A 21,417-nucleotide genomic window follows, 5' to 3' on the forward strand; every position below is an offset into this window, starting at 1 on the left:
ATATGATTTCCACCATATACTAATTTGCTAGGGCTTCCATAATTAAATACCATGGGCTGGGTGGCTTAAACAGCAGAGATTTTTTCTCTCACAGTTCTGGAGCCTGAGAGTCCAGAGGGTTTAGTCTTTTTTCTTTCTTTCTTTCTTTCTTTCTTTCTTTCTTTCTTTCTTTCTTTCTTTCTTTCTTTCTTTCTTTCTTTCTTTCTAACATTTATTTATTTATTTGAGAAAGAGAGTGAGAGAGAGAGAGCGAGAGAGCGAGCATGAGTGGGGGAGGGGAAGAGAGAGAGACACACACAGAATCCGAAGCAGGTTCTAGGCTCTGAGCCCGATGTGGGGCTCGAACTCACAGACCGCGAGATCATGACCTGAGCTGCAGTCGGACACTCAACAGTCTGAGCCACCCAGGTGCCCCTGTTCTTTTTTTTTTTTTCCCCCATACATTACAATTTTATTTTCATGTACACGTTTATTTAACAGTCACTGAATCTCTAAGCCAGGGCCAGGTAACTGAAGAGGCTTTATACTTCGCTTGTATCGTCTAGACCCAGGGTCTGCTGCAAACGAAGTCTGGAGCAAAATGGGAAATAACACCTGTCTAAAGCCAGGCTTAGAAATTCTAATCTAGTAAGTTGTTTCCTGTCTCTGGTGTCAGGGCTGATTCCTACCTGGCCGCTGGGCCTCCATTCACAGGTATAGCCAAGAAAATAGAGTACAGACCGCCAAAAACAAGACCAACCAATCACCCTGTGTTGTGGTACCAGCTTCACAGCTCAAGTCCCCTGTATTCAAAGGTAGACTTACAAAGCCTTCATCAGCTGTGTGCGCCGTCAAAAATGGGATCGCTGCCACGGGTAAGCCAGCAGCTACAGGAGCCTGTGTCACACTTAAGAGGTGTCAAAAAACTATTTGCTATTTGACCACAGGAAGCAGCATTGTGTCCAATATACGTTCTTCCATGTTCAAGTAGATTCCTTTCTGCTTCTGGGAGTTGGTTAATTTTTCTGGTTATGATATAGAAAATTAAGTTTTCCTTGACAGTATCATCTGGTTCATGATTTTCCATCTGGGGCCTTATATTCTCCTCACAACAGCCGGTGCCTCCAGTGGGCTTCCTCGGCCACGCTGGGGCTCACTCCAGCCTTTGCTTGACTAGCCTGAGTGCAGCCATCTTTGGCCGACATGTGACTTGGGTCCAAGTTTAGTTTCTTTTGAAGCTTGTAGATGGCCGTCTTCTCACTGTGTCCTTAAATGGCCCCTCCTCTGGGCTCACACTTCCCTGGTGTCTCTCCGTATTCTCTAATCTCCTTTTCTTATAAATATACCAGTCATATTGGATTAGGACCTCATTTAATTTAATCGCCTCCTTAAAGGCCCATCTCCAAATACGGGCCACAATCCAAATTTTGAGGATTTGTAGTTTAGGGCTTCAACTCAAGAATTTTAGGGGGGCACAATTTGTCCATAACACTGTATAATCCAGAATGTCCTCATGTGTTCCCCAAGTTTAGATGTCAAAGGATATAGCATTTGTATGTTAAAGGACACAGCAAAAGTATGGAAGATTAGTTAAAAACTTTTTCACGGAGCACAAAAAAACTTCCAAACCCTTTGGAAACCCGATAGGAAATATATACCATTGGCCTCCACATTTGAAACAAATTTAAACTGGGAAGGTGAGTGAGGAAGATTCCTCTCTCAGTGGTGACCTCGCCAGGGCTCAGATTAGAGCTTACGTCAGTACTGGAGGGCTGGCCTGGCAAAGCGAGCCCAAGCCTAGGGCTCTAGTTAAACAGGGGCTCCAAAAGGTTTTTGTTTGAAAAAAAATGTGATGTTATGGAAAAAAAAAAAAATTGAAGGGAATCACAGCGGTAGGGGGAAAAATGGAAATGGTTAGACTTCCTCAAATTTATTTCAATATTTTTATTTTAAATATGTACGGAGAAGACAAGGCATCATCAACGTCTCAGAGCTCCTGCCCTGGTTCCCTGGTTCCCCGGCACTAAATGCCTGCAAGGCTTGTCAATAGCTGAATGGCAGGCCCGCGCTGGTTTCTAGACAAACCACAAAGATCAGTGAGAGCTGAGAATGAAGGCGTGTGTGTTCTTTGACTATCTAGATTTGGGGGTGAAAATGGGGCTGGGGGCAGAATCTTATGTCTGGGCTACAGTTCTGATTTTTAATAACAGCTATTGAGTTTCTTATAAATTTTCGATGTGGAATATTGAGGTAAGTAAGTATACAAAACAATTAAAACTCTTAGGGACCACATTTTCATGTTTCCATCTTGATTATCTATGATATGTATGTATAACATGTTTACATATGTGAATATAGGTGTATGTGTGTGTACATACAGTTTTTCAGACAAAAACATTCTATCCCATTCTCATAATCTGAGTACTTCCCACACCATTAACTACCATTTAAAAACATGATACTTAATGGCAGCTTAATAGTCTGTTTTATTTTATGAATGGAACAGGGTGTATTTAACCAATTATTTGTATTTGGACCTCTGTGCACTTTCTTCTTTTGCTATTGCCAATAACCCCATGATAAATATACATGGGCATAAACCTGTGTGGCATCTCTCACCATTTTCTTACAGCTGCATATTCTTACAAAGATGTACATTGTGCGAAAGACAACGCGTCTGCTTGAGGGTAGGCGCACTGTGTTTGTGGTGGAACAGAAGCACTTTCTACCATAACACAGTGGTGCATATAGCCGGTTTCAAAGGTCTCCTGAAAATTTGGCAGAGTTCTGATTTCATTCTCTGTCAGCTAACCCGCAGTCAGATCCTCTAAGCCCAAAGGCCGGACTTTTCCATGCTAATGGGCGTCAGGCATGTCTCTGTCTTTTCTGGAGGGGCAATATTTTGCCAAGGTGTCTCTAAATTCTTCCCATGTGGCCCAGGGTAGAAAGCCCTGGGGATAGGAAAGCTGTATTAATTGGGAATCTTTTGGATATAAGTGACAGAGACCCAACACAAATGGCTTTGGCAAAAAGGAGCATCTCTACCCAGATGGGCAGCCCCAGTGAGCACCGGGACGGGGACTATTAGCACTCACTTCGTCCCTCACCTTAGACTTCTTTGTGTCTACTTCATCATCTCAGACCGGCTAATTCCACACAGCTGCTGTGGCTGCTGGTGCCACCTGGCTGACCCCTGTCTAGCTCTGCTGACAAGGAGGAAAGAGACTTCTCTTTCTTCTAATTCCTCAAGGGCTTGGGACGGCTTCTAAGGTGATCTCAATTCATGTCATCTGTCCCCCACGCTATGAGTCCTCACTGTAGCCAGGGAGGAATTGATCGGCTGGGATCAGGGGCCTCCCAACCCCAACAACATTTCTGTGCTGACAGAGGTGACCCCGTGAGATGGTAGTGCCCGTTGAAGACACAATAGCAGGGGAGGTTGGGAGGGACAAGAGCAGAATCTCCCAGAAAAGGAGATAATGCTGGTTCCAGAAGTACAGAAAGGAGCTGGCCAGGTAACAGTAGAGGTCCTCTGAAGAATGCAGTAAGAACTGTGTCCTTTCCCTCCCCACCCGGGCCCCCAGGGAACCAGGGGGGTGACAGTTTACCCCTCAGTTCTTGAAGGGCCAGCTGACAGCCTTTTCCTGCAAAGTGTCTGGTTGTAAGAATAGTCCTTTATTATAGAAGATGAAACGCTCCAATTTAGTATTTTGCCTGACCCCACAAATCAGTCTAGTTGTTGAAGTGAATAGCGATGTTCTCTGGGCATTCGTTATGGGCCGGCTGTGCTGCTAAATGCTTTGCGTGCATATCATCGTTTATTCATTACCAGAACCATAATCCTTATTTTAGAAATGAGGAAGGCAGAACTGGGAGAAAAGGAACTAATTTGCCTAAGTATATGTAACTTAGCAGTTGCACAGCCAGGATTCGAAGCCATGTTCTCTGACTGCCGAGCCCACGTGCTTAACCTATCCATTACACAGTCTTGAAACACTAGAAAACGAACGGGGCTGTTTTCTTGATCTGCTTAATAATAATTATTAACTGAATACTTTCTTTTTTTTTTTAATTTTTTTTTTCAACGTTTATTTATTTTTGGGACAGAGAGAGACAGAGCATGAACGGGGGAGGGGCAGAGAGAGAGAGGGAGACACAGAATTGGAAACAGGCTCCAGGCTCTGAGCCATCAGCCCAGAGCCCGACGCGGGGCTCGAACCCACGGACCGCGAGATCGTGACCTGGCTGAAGTCGGACGCTTAACCGACTGTGCCACCCAGGCGCCCCTTAACTGAATACTTTCTATGTGTAGACCTATACCAGGTGCTTTATATATAGTCTATCTATCTATCTATCTATCTATCTATCTATCTATCTATCTATCCTTAATTATATTTTATATAAATGTACATAATATACAGTTGATCCTTCAACAACGCAGGTTTGAATAGTGCAGATCCACACATAATGGATATTTTACAGTACCCATAAAATGTATTTCCTCTTCCTTATGATTTTCTTCCTAACATTTTTATCTAGCTTACTTTAAGTGTCAGCTAACCAATAGTCAGATCTCTAGCTTACATTATTGTAAGCTAGAGAAAATAGGGCATACAAAATATATGTTAATTGACTGTTGATGCTATAGGTAAGGCTTCTAGTCAATAGTAGGCTATAAGTAAAGTTTTTGGGGGAGGCAAAAGTTATACACATATCTTAGACTGTGTGGGGGTACAGTGGGTGGGGGAGGAGGGAGTTTGGTGCCCCAACCCCTATTTTGTTCAAGGGTCAACGGTAGAGTCTAATTATATGTATAATAAATAATATATATAACTATACTACATAGTATCGTACTGTATATAATACATGGTATTTATATAAATTTACTTTTATATACACACACTATGTACAGTATTTCTATATATACTACAGTTTTAGGTTTACAAAAATCTGAGGGGAATATATGGAGAATTCCCATATACTCCCTGACCCCCCATTCAGTTTTTTATTATTAACATCTTGAATTAGTGTGGGACTTTTGCTATAGTTGATGGGCCAATATTTGAGCTCTTATTATTAGCTAAATTTCATAGTTTATGTTAAGGTTTACCCTTTGTGTTGTACGTTCTAGGGATTTTGACAAATGTATAATAACATGTATCCACAACTACAGTAGCCTTTAAAGTAGTTTCACTGCCCTAAAATACCCTGTGCTTCACCTATTCACCCCTCTCCCCTCTTCCCCCCACAAGCCCTTGGCAACTGATGATCTTACTATTGTCACCATAATTTTGCTTTTTCCAGAAGTTGGAGTCATACAGCATGTTGCTTTTCAAACTGGCTTCTTTTACTTAGCAATATACCTTTAATGTTCCTCCTTGTCCTTTTATGCCTTGCTAGCTCATTTCTTTTTGTCAAGAAGTAGTATTCCACTGACTGGATGTACCACAGTTTATTTATCCAGTCACTTATTGAAGGGCATCTTGGGTGCTCCCAAGTTTTAGCAATTACGAATAAAGCTGCTATAAACTTTCATATGTAGGTTTTTGTGTAGACACAACTCACTTGGGTAAATACCAAGGAATGCAATTACTGGCCTGCGTGACAGGGCTATGTGTAGTTTTGTGAGAAATTGCCAAAGTGTCTTCCAAAGTCGCTATTCCAGTTGTCCCTTGCCAGCATTTGGTGGTTTGGCATTTGGGGTTTTTGCTAGTCAATGAATGTGCAGTGGTATCTCATTGTTGTTTTAATTGGCAGTTCCCAACAACGTATAATGTTAAGTATCTTTTCATATGCTTATTTGCCGTCTGTATATCTTCTTCAGTGAGGTGTCTGTTCAGATCTTTTGCCCATTTTTAAAATTGGGTTGTTTTCTCATTGTTGAGTTTTTTTTTTTTTAATTTTTTTTATTAACGTGTACTTATTTTTGAGAGAGAGAGAGAGACAGACCGTGAATGGGGAGGGGCAGAGAGAGAGAGGGAGACACAGAATCTGAAGCAGGCTCCAGGCTTTGAGCTGTCAGCACAGAGCCTGATGTGGGGCTTGAACTCACAAACCATGAGATCATGACCTGAGCTGAAGTCGGACACTTATCCGACTGAGCCACCCAGGCACCCCTCATTGTTGAGTTTTAAGAGTTCTTTGTATATGTGGGGAACCAGTACTTTATCAGGTACGTGTTTTGCGAAGATTTTCTCCCAGTCCATGGCTTGTCTCTTCATTCTCTTAACAGTGGCTTTTACAGAGCAGAGGGTTTTAATTTTAATGAAGTCCAATTTCCCAATTTTTTCTTTTGTGAATTACGCTTTTGGCATTGTACCTAAAAAGTCATCACTGAACCTAAAGATCACTTAGATTGTCTCCTCTGTTATGTTCTAGCAGTTTTACCGTTTTGCATTTTACACTTAGGTCTATGATTTATCTTGAGTTAAGTTTTGTGAAAGGTGTAAGGTCTGTGTCTAGATTGTTGTTTGTTTTTTTTTTTTTTTTTTGCATGCGGCTGTCCAGTTGTTCAGTACCATTCGTTGGAGAGACTATCCTCTCTCCATTGGATTGCGTTTGCCTCTTTGTCAAAGATCAGTTGACTGTTTTGTGGATCTATTTCTGGGATCTCTTTTCCGTTCTACCTTTATACGTATTTTTCTTTTTTCCTCCCAGCTTTCCTGAATACATATTTTTCATTCTCACCACAAAGTTGCGCGTATCCAGCAGGTAGTAAAATCCTTACTTTGAAGTTGGGGAAACTGAGGCCGAGAGAGGACAAACACAATTTCCCCCGGCCAGCAGCTAGCAGGAAGAAGAGGTAGACGTGAAAACCCCATCTGTCTGACTCTGATTCTCTACACTTTCTATATCTCCATGCTGCCTGATGGTGCTAGGCTGGGACCTGGTCTGTCAAGCTTAACTTTCTAAGATGCTTTGTAGGGCCTAAATTCAAGCATCTCCTTTCCTTAATGGTCTCTGAAATCATGGCTTATTTGCTCCTTGATTCTAATCAAGGTTGCCTGTCACTCATTGGTCCCTCTGGGCCTGCTGTGTGACTCCTAACCTGCCTGAAATTTAGCTTTACTGAAAACATTCAGCCAGTTTGTTTTTTTTTTAACGCTTTTCCCCTTTTTGCTGAGACCTTGAGCATATTTGTTCTTTCCCTGGTTCACACTGAATCCTTTTTGCCAGGAAGTTGCTTGCTTATGGGCCTTGTCATTGAGGGTCTCCTATTGTCCTCCTGATGACAAAGCCTGCTGGGTTGGATTGCTAAACTGAGCACAGTGCTAAAAATCCCCTTGGATAAGTTCTCCCCCATCAGGGCCTGAAATACTTGCTTTTAGAATGTACACGTCTTAACTGTATGTACCCTCTCTGTGTTGTCCAAGCAGGGCACCTCTACAGCCTTCTAAATTCTATTTTACTGCCAAGAGTCTTAAAAAAAAAATCCCACAGTCATATTTCAAACACTAAGGGATAGACTTCTGATAAGAATATAGGGTTAAAAAAAAAAAAAAAAAAAGAACATAAGGTTTAGATGCTCCAAACAGAGGTGGAATAGCTCAAAGAAGACCACACAGCAAATGGTAGAATTCAGATTCAAATCCAGATCTGGTGCAAAGGCAAAGAGGATGGTCCCTGAATCACACCAGGCTTCCTTCTGTGGGAAGGGGACATCCTTTGATGGCATTATCAGCAAGTGAAGGAAGCTGTGTGGGATTCAGGAAGAGCTCCAGCACGGGAGACCTCCATAATGCAACCCCAGCAGATGGTTTCAGCACCGTACAGCTGAAACTGAAATTCGTTTTGAAACAACACACACCTAGTTGCTTATTAGGACACCAAACACTGTTCACAGTGCATTACCAGTATTAGCCCATTTCTGTGTGTTCATTAAAACCTTTCTGAAGGGGGTGTGTTTAGAAGGTGTGGAAAGGATTCCAAGGTCATGAACACTGTGCTATCGTTTTTCTGTTTTCTTACAAAGTTAGGAGGCTGGCGGGATTCTCTGACCCGTTCATGTCTCCCGTGTCACAGATTACTGTATCTTTGTAGGCTGTGATTCTTGCGTGGGTTTTTGCAGCAAAGAGAGACAGTAAACAGGGAGCTTGTTAGGTGAGCACTGTGGGGTTCGGTTCTAAAGTTTTTGCCATCTCCGGAAGAGTAACTCTGGAAGTAAGCCGCTGTGATCAAGCCACCCGGTCAGGTGTGCTTGTCCTACTGCTAAGGGACCCAGGCAGATTCAGGCTTCCTGGCAAAGGGTGAGGATAAGTTGCTTATTAAAAACACAGGAATAGCAAATGATAAAACAATCCAATGACAAAGAAATGAAGATTTATTAAGAACCAAACAAAACGAAACCTTGAAGTGCCTCTCAGATGTTTCATTTCTGGAAAAGGAACACTGGACTCGAGCTCGGTGTCAGCTCCGCTCGGGGGTGGCACTGCAGGGCCTGCGGCACTAGCCCTGGCTCGCGCGGACGGGCTGTCAGAGGACGGGAGGATGCGGTCGCGCCGCGTGCTCCGATTGGCTGGGCTATGGCAACAAGAGGGCGGGGCAGCCGCGAAAGCTCCAGGAGGCACCGCCCGGCCGGCCCGCCCGCCGGGGGAACCCCAGGTCCGGGCGCAGGGCGCGAAGACGCCCCGCCCCGCCCCCCGCCCCGCCCCGGCCGCCGCCCCGGGCCCCGCCGCCGCCACCGCGCCGCACTCCCATTGGTGCCCGGCGGTGACGCGCGCGAGCGGGCCCGAGGCTGCCAGGGCCCGGGGGCGGGCGCTAGGGGCGGGGGGCCGGGCGCACGGCTGATGAAACCCGGCGCCGGAGCCCGCCCGCCCTCCGCGCTCCATTCAGTCAGCGCGGGCAGGTGTGAGCCTCCGGTCATCTGCCGCGCGGGGCGCGAGGCCAGCCGGCATCCGCTCACCGCAGCTCCCGCTCCCCGCGCGCCGCGCCTCCGTCCGAGCCGCCGTCGTCCGGCCGCGCGTGCCTGAGTCCCTCGGAGGACTGGTCCGCATCCTGCCACCGGCAGTCCGCCCGCCCGCCCGCCCGCCCGCCGCCGCGGTGAGTGCCCGGCCCCCGCCGGCGCCAGGGCGGCTGCCCGGGTCCGGGTCACCTTGGAGGGGCCCCCGGCGCCGCGTGGGGCCGCGGGAGGGCGGCGCGGGGAGCGGGGAGGGGCGGGCGCCCGGGACGCCGGCATCCTCCGGGGTGGGCGAGGGCAGGGCGGGCGCGGGTCTGTGCGAGCGGGGCCGGTGCCCATGCGGCTGTCTCCTCCACCGGAGTCCATTTTGGTTCCCTGAAGGCGCGGTGTGGTGCATGATGCAACACCGAGTGAGTAAGCGTGGACGACCCGGCGCCGCCGTGATGCCGGCCGCGCGCGCGCCGGCCAGCGACCCCGCGCCGGGACGCTCGGGGTGGTCGGGGTGGGCAGGGGGCGAGAGCCGGAGCGGGCACGCGGGCCGGCCCGGGAGGCATCCGGAGGCCTGCCCTTACATGGCGCGGAGCGGAGCACCCCGCCCCGCCACGAGGTCCGCGATGTGTCATCGCAGCGGTGGGAGCCCGCCCTGCGGCCGTGAGGGGTGGTCCCGCGGCAGGTGGCCCGGTTGGGGATAGCGGTTCACCCCCGCACCCTGCCTGCGGCGCCCACCTCTCTTCCCTAGACCTCGTGTCACTCCCCGGCCCGTCTACACCTCTTGTCTGAGTCTCCAGGGTTATTTCGGGCAAGTTCCGCCCCCCCTGGGTGGGCTTCCTCGTGACTAGATTTGACCTGCGAAGGCTGAGTTCTTCAAGCCTTCCAGATGGTTTGGAGCGAGAGGAAGTTCTTCCGGCTTAATAAAGACAACCTATTCGCAGTGTGTTCCTTTCTGCGTAGTAGAAAACGTCCCAGACGGAGCAGGTCAGGCAGGCGTTCTAAACCTGTGTGTACACAGAGCAGCCGTGAGGCTGTAGTACTACAGCAGCGTGCTATTTTATTTTCGCTCCTTCCTCTTTTCAGCGAGTGTGGGAGATAGGAGTGCTGTTTGACTTGTTAAGATTAGGATACAGACATGTGCCTTCAGCAAGAAGACTACACCTCCCAATACACAGGGTCAGGCTCTCCTATAGAATTAACCTACGGTTGTGTTTTATTGCAGGAGGAGAGGGTTGGGATTTCAGTCCCTGGTGTATTTCCCTAAAAATGTGCTCTTTAAAATTTGACCGGGCAGAACTGTGTACGTTTGGCCTGTGGTTGAATTTCCTCGTTGTCTTTAATTGGAATTGTAATTTATTAGGGAGTTATCGTAATATTTCTTGTCCTTTATGTTTGGTTCAGATAATAGGAAACCATGATACATTTATTCCCCTGATATTTTTAGTTGGTCTCAGTGGAAATTATCGTTATTTTTATATGAACACACCCTCTGTCATTAAAACAAAAGGTCTCATTTAAGTCACACACAATCAGAATAGAAGTTAGGGAACAAAGTCAACAATGGCTTAAAATAGTTTCTAAAGGTTTAGCATATTAAGATCAGATTTGGTCATTATAAAGAAATCTAAAGAGTGTTGAAGGAGTTCTGACTAACAGGACAAAACTTCAGAGATCAGAAATGTACGCAGTTGTTTGAATCTGGATTTGAGCCACCTGAGTGCTCTTATGTGTATAACTATTTGCTGTAGCGGGAAAGGCTTGGAAGACAAGATTGCTGACCTTGGGGAGCTTGAATTCTAAGACACGTATTAATTATATTTGGTAAAAATACATGTTTATTGATTGTTCTAGTCTGGAGTTTCTTTTTGCCTAAGGCAAGTAAGAATAATGTTGTAACTATGTTGGAGAGGCCAGCATTGTGTCTAACTGGATTAATCCCTTTTCATTACTATGTATTTGGAGGTACTGGTTTATTAATCCTAGAGAGGAATTTGAAATAGGAATAAGTTCATCCTTGTTATAGAGAGAAACATTTTCCTCTAACCCATAGGCATCATGTAGTTATTCATCATTCCACCTGGTTCTTGGTCCTCACTCCAAGCAGGACCTGTGGATGCGACCCTAGTGTTTTTCTGTGTCATTGGCTTCTTTGGGCCTGGGGGCTGTCTCTACCACTGCCTTGTTCCAGTCGAGGGCAGATCTCATGGACCATGAGGACTCTGCTTTACTTTAGATGAAGCGGGGAACCATCAGAGGATTACTTGAAATGTTTGTGAAGAAGAGACAGAGGTGGGGGGGAAGTAGGCAGGCATAGAAGCCTGGAGACCAGTTCAGAGACTTGTGTAACTTAAGTCTGGAATAAAATCCAGCTCCAGGTTATTTGTGCAGAAGAGAGAGTGGCCATATGTCGTTTCCTTGAGAGGTGGTGGCGACTTGGACTGGGGTGGAGATGGTAGAAACCTGAGGTGGTTGAGTTCTGCCCCAGCTCTAGACTTATCTCCTTGTTCCATCTGTAGATTTTAAAGGGAGACTCAACAGGCTTGGCCAGTGGCTTCCATGTGTGGTGTGAAAGAAGTTAAATACAGTTCCAAGGAGTAGAACTGCCGGATTAACGGGAGGGGGAAGGTAGAGGAAAGAGCATGTTGGGAAGGACCTTTTTTTTTTTTTTTCTTAAGTCACAACTGACCGTTTTTAGATATTTCCATCCTCAAGGGGCAGAGCTGAACTAGATCTGTCCTCTTGGGGCCCCTTCTCACAAATGCATGACTGTGTCACAGCCGCCTCTCCCAGGTTGGTGACCATCTTCCTTTTCACCTAGCTTTCTTGCTGGCTCACACCTAAACTGGGGGATCTCTTTGTGCTTGCAGACTCCCTGTGCTTCCCTACCACTCTCCAGTGGACACCTTGGCCGTGGGTTCGTCCCACTGCCGGGATGGGGACCCCTGCCACGTGGGGTGTGCCTCCTTTTTCATTCTTGGGTCACTGGCATCGGATCCCCAGCCAAGGTTCTATCCAGCACAACGATTTAGGTCTCTTCCAGTCACAGGATAGAGTAGTACCATCTTTCGTGGCAGATTAACAGCCTTGTAGTAAACTTTAGGGGCTTTTCTTTTCTCTTTCTCCATAATCCACCCTCCCCCCCCCATCCCCAATGCTGACTCCAAAGAAGCTTTGAATATAAGCACCCCTGCAGTTGTTCAAACTGCGCCCTGATTTATCACGGGAGGTTTAGTGCATTTGCCACCTGTGGGTCAGAAGAATGGGCGACAGATTGGTAAAACGATTTGGTGGACTGCTAAACGTGTTCATTCCATTCTAAAGGCATTCCTTCAGGTATGCATTGGCAGAGCTGTGAGTGAAGCCCTTTACCTTACCCATTGGTCTGGATTCATTCCTCCCAGAAGCATAGGCTGTAGGAAAGACCTTTCTGGACATTAGGATTGATTCTGGCATAGAGTTGACCCATCCTGCCACACCCAGTGTCTGTTCTTTGGCTTTCCTCCTCTGTTGATTGTCAGTAACTGTTCGGACTACCAGATCGTACATTTGGTGAACAAACTGTATAAACACGTTAGAGCCGTGTGTGGTTAGAGGCCTTTACAGCTTCAGTGGAGCCTGAGATGATGTGCCCTGAGGGAGGTTGCTTTGGGGAGCCCAGGACGAGTAGTACCAACCCTAGGCTTCTGGAGTCCTCGCTTTGCTACTCTGCGTGCAGCTCCCAGAGCATTTAGACTCTCCCAGCTCTGTAGACCTGCTCCATCCACAGACTGGGGAAGCCTTCCTTCGGCCTCACAGTAAAGAAGCTCACAAACTATGAGTTCCATAGTGTACTTTAGAAGCGTAAAGGTCCCAAATCAATACATTTAGATTTCTTCCGTGGAGTAAGTTCTTTCTATTACCAGTCTATTATTCTGATTATGGGAACCAGAAGTCAAGCTCAGGGAAGCCTTCAAAGGCTGCTGCCAGGTGGACTTCTCTGGAGGTAGAAGAAAGAGTGTCCCTTAGTTGGGCCGTGTGTAGTTCTGTATCCTCTCTCCCTGTTTCCTGAGTGGATTGTCAGCCTTCTCTCCCTTTTTCTGGAGGCGCAGAGGGCATGGGCGGTTGTGTTTCCTTAACATTCCACATTTCTGCTATAGTGCTTTCTCCAGAATATTTGTTCAGATAACATTCTTGACTGTGAGAACAACTAAATATTTTCCCGTTTGTTTAGGAATGGGACCTGCATGCTGTGTTCTCCATGCGTAGCGAGTTCTCCATTGTAGAGACCACTTAGCAGGTGGTCTAGAGACTCTGGCTGCAGGGGGGTAGCCTCTGCTCTGCGTGGCCATCCTGAGTTCCCCACGGGGCCTTGCACTGCGGGGTCAAAGGAGATGCCATGGGTCTTGTCAGGCAGAAAGTTCTGGGTCCTGGAGTGCGGTCTGCTTACAGGATAAGTGCCTTTCCTATCGTATTTTTCACACTTAAAGTCTTTTCCATATTGTTGGCGTAATAATCGGCTCTTAGTGCCAACCTTGTAGGATTGAGAGGATTTAAATGAGGTAATCTATGTTATGTACTTGACACGGCTTCTGGTACATACCAAGTGCTTCAAATAAATGGTAACTATTATACTGGACAGAAAGCTCAGTTCTTTGATTTAGGTGTGGAGAAAAGTAATTCCTAGGACAAGTTTGTTTCAGTCTCCCACTTTGCCAGGGGGTTAAAACATAGTCCCTTTCCCTTGCAATTGTGTCTGTATTGAGGGGCTCGGACATAGTGCCAAGGTTTTGGGGGGACATTGAGCTTTTGAGGCATCTGCTGACCCAGGTCTAGGATCTGTGGATATGACCTTAGTTCCTGTATCGTTGTCCCCTTTAGACCTGGAGGGCGGTCTCTACCACTGTCCTTTTACAGTTGAGGTCATTCTGTGGCCTTTTTGCTACAATGGGGAAGGGAGATATGGTGGGGAGGAACCACGGTCTCTGGGGCTGTGTTGGCTCTGCCTGCCTCGGTGACCTTGCAGCCATAAGCCCTCTGGGGATCAGGGGCTGCTCTGGGTGTGTTGGAGGTCAGGTTCCTTTAGATGTCAGATCCACGCACTTTGGGTTTAGCCACTCCTTGTCCCTCTGGAAAGCGGAGCTCACAGCCTCATTCTCGGTGCTTGCTGGTGTGTGTCCGTGTGTGCACGCGTATGTGAGTAACAGTGTGGGTGTGTGTGCGCGTGTGTGCTGGGGTGATCCTGATCCCCCACATATTTTGTCCAAATTACCCTGACGGCTTTGAGTTTGAAAACCGTAGCCAAACAGTTAGAGCCATCTCTGTTTTCCACCTTATTTCCTCTCTTCCTTGAGGTGGCAACGTGGGATCCCCTAAGTGCCTTGGGGTGGACGTGGTGGACGCTTCGGGGGGGGGCAGCAGTGGGAGGGAAGGGCGCAAACCCGCTCTTACCCGCTCTTACTGTTGCTTCATCGCGGTGTTGTAACTGTTGTCTTCCCATCTTAATGTCAGCTTGGAAATGTTCTTTTCTTCTGTGTCTTCTTATCTGTCTACCAAGTACCATTAGCCAGAGTCTGTTACATCAAATAGGAAGGAAGGGAGAGGCCCAGGGCAGGGTAAGATGAAGAATCACAAGCGCGTAGTGAGTACTCACTGTGTACTTGGCATTTTATGTCTTCACGGAATCCTCACAGCCGCCCAGTGAGGTTGATGCCACTATTTTGAGAGATGGGAAACGGAAGCCCTGAGAAGTGATGCAAGTCGCCCACAGGCACGCGCTCGGGCAGTCGGTGGCAGAGTGAGGATTGGACCCCTAGGGGCCCGGCTCAGAGTCCCGACCTTCAGTGTGCCTTAGGGCTGTGCACGGCAGCCTCTACGGGCCCCGGCCTCTCCTGGGACCGCGTTCTGGCACGCACACGCAGCAGGCAGTGCCAGGCCTGAGGTTTCAGCCCGTGCACCCGCGGCCGCTCAGCCCCACACCCCCCTTGTTTCTGAGCGAGTCCTGGAGCTGCGGAGCCCGCCGTGCCACTGGACGGTGCCCTGCTTTTCCTCCACTCCCTCTGGCCTGGAACACAGCACTTTCCCCCCCTCTGTGCCCAGAGCGGAGCCCTGTGTTCGTGGCACGGCTGGAGCTCTGGTGCCCCGGACAGCTGTGCAGGGAGGTGTCCAGACGGGGAGCCGGCGTGGGTGTCGGACGTCAGGAGGGCCGCGGTATCACTGGGTCGCAGTTTGGCATCCTCGTCACTGGAGCAGAATGGATATGGGACTTGCCGCCCAGGCCACGGGAGAGCCCTGTTTTACTCCTGCACGTCCAGCCGTCTTGGCTCGAGGAGAGCCCTCTGCAGGGAGGAGAGCCCTCTGTGGGAACCAGGGACGGCGTGTGGGACGAAGTCGGCCGCCTTCTGGAGACCCAGGTCTTGACTCTGTTGATTAGTGTGCTGAGGCTGGCTGTCCCAGGCAGGGTAGCAGCCAGGGCCATGAAGCTGGCAGGTGGAGGGAGGGAAGTGTTCCAACCCCCTCCTGCCTTTCTCCATTTCTCCTGTGCTCTCCCCACCTTGTTTGTATAACGTTTCAAACTTAAAAGTTGCAGTAGTACAAGGAAGCCCTGTGTACCCCTTTCTTAAATTAACCCATTCTTTAACTTTTTCCTTCTATTCTTCTATGTAGGTATCTATGGCTTTATCTCCATTGATCTGTCTGCACACACCTATATGCGGTTTTTTTTTCCTGAGTGATTTGAGAGTAAGCTGAAGACCTCAGGCCTTTTATTTACCCTACCCCTACATCCTTCAGTGTGTATTTCCTAAGAATAAGGATGTTTTCTTGCATGACCACAGTATGTTATCTGAATCAGGAAACTGAACATTGATACACATTTGATACATATTGCTATCTAGTCCACGGTCCGTATTCAACTTTCACTTGTCCAGATAATGTCCTTTATAGCCATCTCTCTCTACATATAATTAATGTGTAGATGTATAAAAATATATATGACTTTAGTGTGTATGGGAGGGGATCTTTCAAAGGAACTGTGGTCTAAATTTCTCATAAGCCTCTTTTTAGAAAATGTTTGTTTATTTTTGAGAGAGAGAGAGTGCACACAGGACAGGCCTGGGGTGGGGGGGAACAGGGGATCCTAAGCGGGCTCTTGCTGACAGCAGAGAGCCTGATGTGGGGCTCGAACTCACCAGCCATGAGATCATGACCTGAGCCAAAGTCTGACCCTTAGTCGACTGAGCCACGCAGGCACTCCAATCTCATAAGGCTCTTTAAGAAAAATTGTTTCTGAGTGTTAGAATGCTCATTGCGAAAAATTTGGAAACCAGAAAAATAGAAAACGGGAAAGCAAAAACCGTTTGTTATTCCAGCGCAGGAGCTTAGCTCCAGGCCAGGTAAGGGGCTTGCAGAAAGGTGAGTGGAAGACTTCCACTCAGGGTGACCTGGTCACCCAGACCCGCACCCCAGACACCCAGGGCAGGAGCCCATGGCGTCCTTGGGCTGTGAGGAGGAGCGGGCTCCCCGTCTGGAGCTGGGCAGAGTGGAATCTGTCCTGCTCCTGCCCACTTCTTGGGCGGTCGCCCTCCTGAGCAGCTGAACTGAACCACCTCAGGGTAGGCAAGAGTGGAGATCCTTAGCATATACCCAGAACTTGTTCAAGACTTGAAAAGAAATGTTGCAGGTCTTCTCTTGTCCGCTATGTACCCCTGACTTCCTAGACTTGGCAGAAGGGGAGGTTGGGCACGGGGCCTCGATCCAAGAAATGGCACTGGCCGCTTGGCAGATAATTTGTGGTTATTTAACATGGTTGTTAGGCTTGCCTGTTGTTGAACCTCTTGGGCCCCCACGAGTGGGCCACTGGAGAAATCGGGCCAAATTCTTCTTCTTTTTTAGTTTTTAATTTATTTTAGAGAGAGTGCACGGACAGGGGAGAGGGCAGAGGCGGGGGAGAGAGAATCTTAAGCAGGCTCTGTGCTCAGTGTGGAGCCTGATGCAGGGCTTGATCTCACGACCCTGGCATCATGACCTGAGCCAAAATCAAGAGTTGGACACTCAACCCACTGAGCCACCTAGGCTCCCAGAGGTGAAATTCTACATTGTGAATTTTGCTCTTTGTTAGTAACTGTGCTGCCCTCGAGTTTCTGGGGGAAAGTTCCAAAACTTCCATGTGAAGGGTGGATCTTGCTCCCGCATTTCATTTATCCAGGCCACACCCTTAGTCATTACCAGCAGTAACTGAAAGGGGCTCACTTTTTCCTGGCCCCGAAGGGGACTTTGCTGAGTGGTTTTGTTCCAAGAAGCTGCGATGTCCACGGCTTCCCATCCTGTGGACCTCAGTTTCCCTGAGCTGTAAACCTACATTATGTGTGAAAAAGGGCTTCTGAAGGGCGTGATCAAAAGCCTCAAGTATTTTTCCATGTGTTTATTTTTTCTTCTCCTGCACCAGACCCTCTCCTTGAAGGAGCTGGCCTTGAGGGTGACAGGGTGGGCAGACGCCCAGATAGTAGACACCCCGCTGAGGCCACGGAACTCCTAACCTGGATGGGCCAGGACCTGGAGGGCTGCTCTTCAAAGAAGCCCTTTGAAGTGCAAACATTTCCTTTCCTGAAAAGAAGGGAAATTGAAATGAAAACGTATTGTTCTGTGCAGACAATGTTCTCTTGGATCAAAGAGGGAGTGAGGCTTATAAAGGGAAATTCACAAATTAGACCTTCATGTGGTGCAAGGTGAAGAAGGTGTCGCCGTGTTGACGTCCACTGCCCGGGGTCTGTGGGTTGGTAAGATTGTATTTGTCTCCCCTACCTAAGGTCCTAAATCTAGGTTTTACATGCTATATTTGACTGTGTCTCTTGTTTGTATTTTTGTCTTGTGGTAAGCATTTAGAAATGTCTTTTGGTAAATTATGACACCATGTAGGATGGACTATTACGTAGCCAATGAAAATGTGTGTGTGTGTGTTTTTTTTTTTTTATGTATTTATGTATTTTGAGAGAGAGAGAGAGCACAGGAGAGAGGGAGAGATAAAGAGAAAGGGAGACAGAATCCCAAGCAGGCTCTGCACTGTCAGCACAGAGCCCGATGCAGGGCTTGAATTCATGAACCGTGAGATCATGACCTGAGCCGAAATCAAGAGTTGGATGCTTAACCGACTGAGCCGTCTACGTGCCCCAAAAATGGTATTTTCTTTCTTTCTTTTTTTAATGTTTACTTCTGAGAGAGAGACAGAGAGACAGAGGGTGAGCAGGGGAGGGGCAGAGAGACAGCAAGACAAAGAATCCGAAGCAGGCTCCAGGCTCTGAGCTGTCAGCACAGTGCCCGATGTGGGGCTCGAACTCACCAACCGGGAGATCATGACCTGAGCTGAAGTCAGACGCTGAACTGACTGAGCCATCCAGGTGCTCCCAAAAATGGCATTTTCAAAGAATATTTGATGTTATGGAAAAACTTTGCTGTCGAAAGCGAAAGTGAAGTCTGGATACAATTTTCTGTGTTCAGCGTTATCTTATCTGAGGTCTATGTATTTGCGCAGAAAGAAAACACTATTAAAATTGGACTTTGGTTTGTTCACTGCTCTGTATGTAGCACCTAAAGTGGTGCTCCACAAATATTTATTAAATAAATTATTTTCATAATTCGTGAAACCGTAGTGTTCTAAAGGAGGAAATGTCTTTGGGCTAAATAGTAACATTTTGGCAGGTGGAAAGAATAAGAAATATTTTAAATTTTTTTTGTACTTTTGCCCTGGCATCTCTGTTTGGGGTTTATTTTGGGTTTTTTTTTGGTACAAATATGTGCCACATTTTGTACTTTGGTACTAATCCGGCTACGAATGAGTGACTTTGACATTTCTAGTTTTGAAATAATCCTGTTGTGTTGAAATTAGAGTATCAGAATATTAAATTTTTCCTGGGTTGGCTATTAGGCACTTTCACAGATGGGGTAAAATTACAACATCTTTTTACATACTCTGTAGCTGATGCACCATCAGAGTGGCTTGTCCTGTCCTGTTGAGAATTTTTACCTGATTTGTCTAGGATGTCTCATCTTTGAGCATCAGTCCTACCAAGAGACACCTACACGATGTCCTGATTTCTAATTTATAAGTTCTTTAACGACACAGCGTCGCATTCTTACCTGCAAGGTAGGTTAGCTTTGAAAATGGCCCTGATGTCGTGATTTTTTTGCAGGGAGGATGAATGTTCCAGCTGCCCATACCTCTCTCTGGTGATATCGTTTCGTTTTTATCAGAAGGACACAGGTACTTAGTTTTCAGAGCTGTGCTGGCTGCCTTTCCACCTGCCCTCCACACAGGGTTCTGGAAACCTGGTCTTTGGGAAGGCTTCCTTCAGGCTGTGTTTGGGATAGGGCTGGTCGTGCCCGCACAGTGGTTCTCCTGAGGGTGGAGGCTTTCAGACTCCTCTGGCTGCAGTCCACAGTAAGAAATCAGTGTATCCTGTGATCAAGTACACACACAGGCACATACACATCTATAGATTTAAATGAAAGTTTTTGTGAAATGGCACCCGTTCTTGTACCTGAGGTGCACTCCGATACTTTTTGTTTCTCTTGCATGAAAAAAAAATGCTGGTGGCAACTTGCAGTTTGCAAACGCTGTTAGGCTTGGGCACGCTAGCCTGCGAACCCACCTGCCACTCCGCCTTGATGTCCTGAATTTCAGGTTCCCTGGGCTTGGGCCTGGGCGTAGTTCTCTGTCCAGACTGGTTTGGACAAAGACAGCCAGAGGGTAGAGGTTTCTTTTCGTGGTGGTGTGGGAGTTTCTAAACTGAAGTGGACATTTCTTGTTTGTGACGATTCCCAAGAAGGTGAATGGGGACACAGGGCAAGACCTGTATGAATTCCTCGTGTGGTTTCCTGCTGATGCAAACTAGATGGCTCTTGCCTTCGCTGACCTCACATGCTGGTGGTTTTGAAGGTGGCCTGGTCAGGCTGTGTGTGAATTTGCAGAGATGGCTCAGAGTTTGTTAGTTTCAGCACTTTGAAAAGCCTTTTTTTTTTTTTTTTTTGAATTTATTGTATTCATTATGAGTTGAGGAAGAACCTATCTGAACAATGAGCCTTTTAGAGTTAAAGATTTATAGGAAGAAGAGGGAGAAGAGATACTGTAATAGAAGTATTAATTTTTGGACTCTTAAGTCTGATGGATTAAAATTGAACAGTGTGTTATAATATTAGCAATAGCAATCGTGCCATTAGTTTTCCTTGAAAAGTTAGAATGGGTTTTACATAAACGTAAATCTTACCTGAGAATTGTTTGAATTTTTTTTTTTTTTTTTTGCCTAGAAAATAAATATTTTTAAGGACAAGCCTGTGTATATAATCCTTAAAACAATTGTAAATCAAGGGAATTGATTGTAGGAACAAAAGCATAGTAAAAGAACAGAACCAGAAGAAGATAAATTGCCTCCTTTCTTGAAACATTGTACAAATATCTGTCCTTGTTTCTTGTAAACTTCTTTTATTTATTATGCTCCTCTATAAAAGCATATAGAGCACTTAGTTTACAGTCTTTTAAAAACTCTTCTGCAAGATGCAGATATTACCACCACTGTTGATACTATTTGAGAAGAATCATCATGAACTTGATTTTATGATCTTAGATATGTTAATATTATGCGAATTAGGGGATAATCTATGATTTCAGTTGCTTAACACATCCCCCATAAATCTATAATCTCAAATTTGTAGCAGCTAGTTTTGCTTTAAAAAAATACTTTTGTTGGAAGACATTTCTTTCTTTCTAGAGGGCAATTTTGGATGATATTAGGCAAGACCATTCATTAATTCTTTGGGTTATCTGAATTGAACTGGGAAGAAAGTCTTCCTAGTGTCAGAGTTGGATACAATCAGAATTTTGGAAAGTTATCAGGTGTAGTTTGTGGTAGGATTCTCTCAGGTCTATGTCTGGTGAGTCAAGGCAGGGGGATTGCCATTCTGGATTTCTTGGGTGACTTCGAATGGGGGCAGAGGCTGGGGAGGCCAGCACTTCCCCGTTGCTCCTGGCTGCCTGTTGACTGTTTTGCCTTGAGGATCTGCAAGGGAGCTCTTGCTGAATCACCCTGGAGAGCCTTTGAGCTGGTGGGAGATTTGGGGCCTCTTAAGGGCTTAGGGGTGTTGGCACCTCAGGAGGGGTCTCTTTCCAGCTAGGTATGTGGCTGTGCACAGGAAGGAAATACCATTTGCCCTGGAGAGACGACGGGAGCAAGGAGAGAGGGATGGGAGTGATCCCTCCTCCATCCTGATGCGTTGTGGGAACAAGCAATGCAGCCCCAAATTCAAATGAGCAGTGATTCAGAAACTGTGGTTCCCTCCCCTTCTCCCTAGAATTGTTCTTGCTGCCAGACAACAGCTGCTCTTGAGCTGGCAGGACTGCGTGGTCCACTTTATTACGTGTGCGGCATGGATGTAGGCTCCTTTAAAATTCCACAGCCTGGTGGCTCACTTGGTTGAACGTCAGACATCAGCTCAGGTCATGATCTCACGGTTTGTGAGTTCGAGGCCCGCGTTGGGCTCTGTGCTGTCACCCGAGAGCCTGAAACCTGCTTCAGATTCTGTGT

At 47.0% G+C, this 21,417-nt stretch overlaps 1 protein-coding gene and 1 pseudogene across 2 annotated transcripts in view; one reads left to right on the forward strand and one right to left on the reverse strand.

The window, feature by feature from the left end:
- Positions 1 to 480: 480 nt before the first annotated feature.
- Positions 481 to 1,066, reverse strand: LOC112861615 (transmembrane protein 126A pseudogene; annotated as a pseudogene).
- A 7,648-nt stretch (positions 1,067 to 8,714) lies between these two features.
- Positions 8,715 to 21,417, forward strand: part of SLC7A1 (solute carrier family 7 member 1) — a 77,026-nt gene continuing 64,323 nt past the window's right edge. The window contains exon 1 of one of the 2 annotated variants that reach the window (XM_086714415.1): positions 8,715 to 9,018. The gene's annotated coding sequence lies outside the window, so the exon portion shown is untranslated. Of the gene's footprint in view, positions 9,019 to 17,597; positions 17,620 to 21,417 lie in introns of those variants that run through there. The other variant, XM_086714423.1, reaches the window with a different exon arrangement.

Source organism: Puma concolor, chromosome A1 (genome assembly GCF_028749965.1).
Source record: "Puma concolor isolate L17-30 chromosome A1, mPumCon1.1.hap2, whole genome shotgun sequence".
NCBI classification, from domain to species: Eukaryota; Metazoa; Chordata; class Mammalia; order Carnivora; family Felidae; genus Puma; species Puma concolor.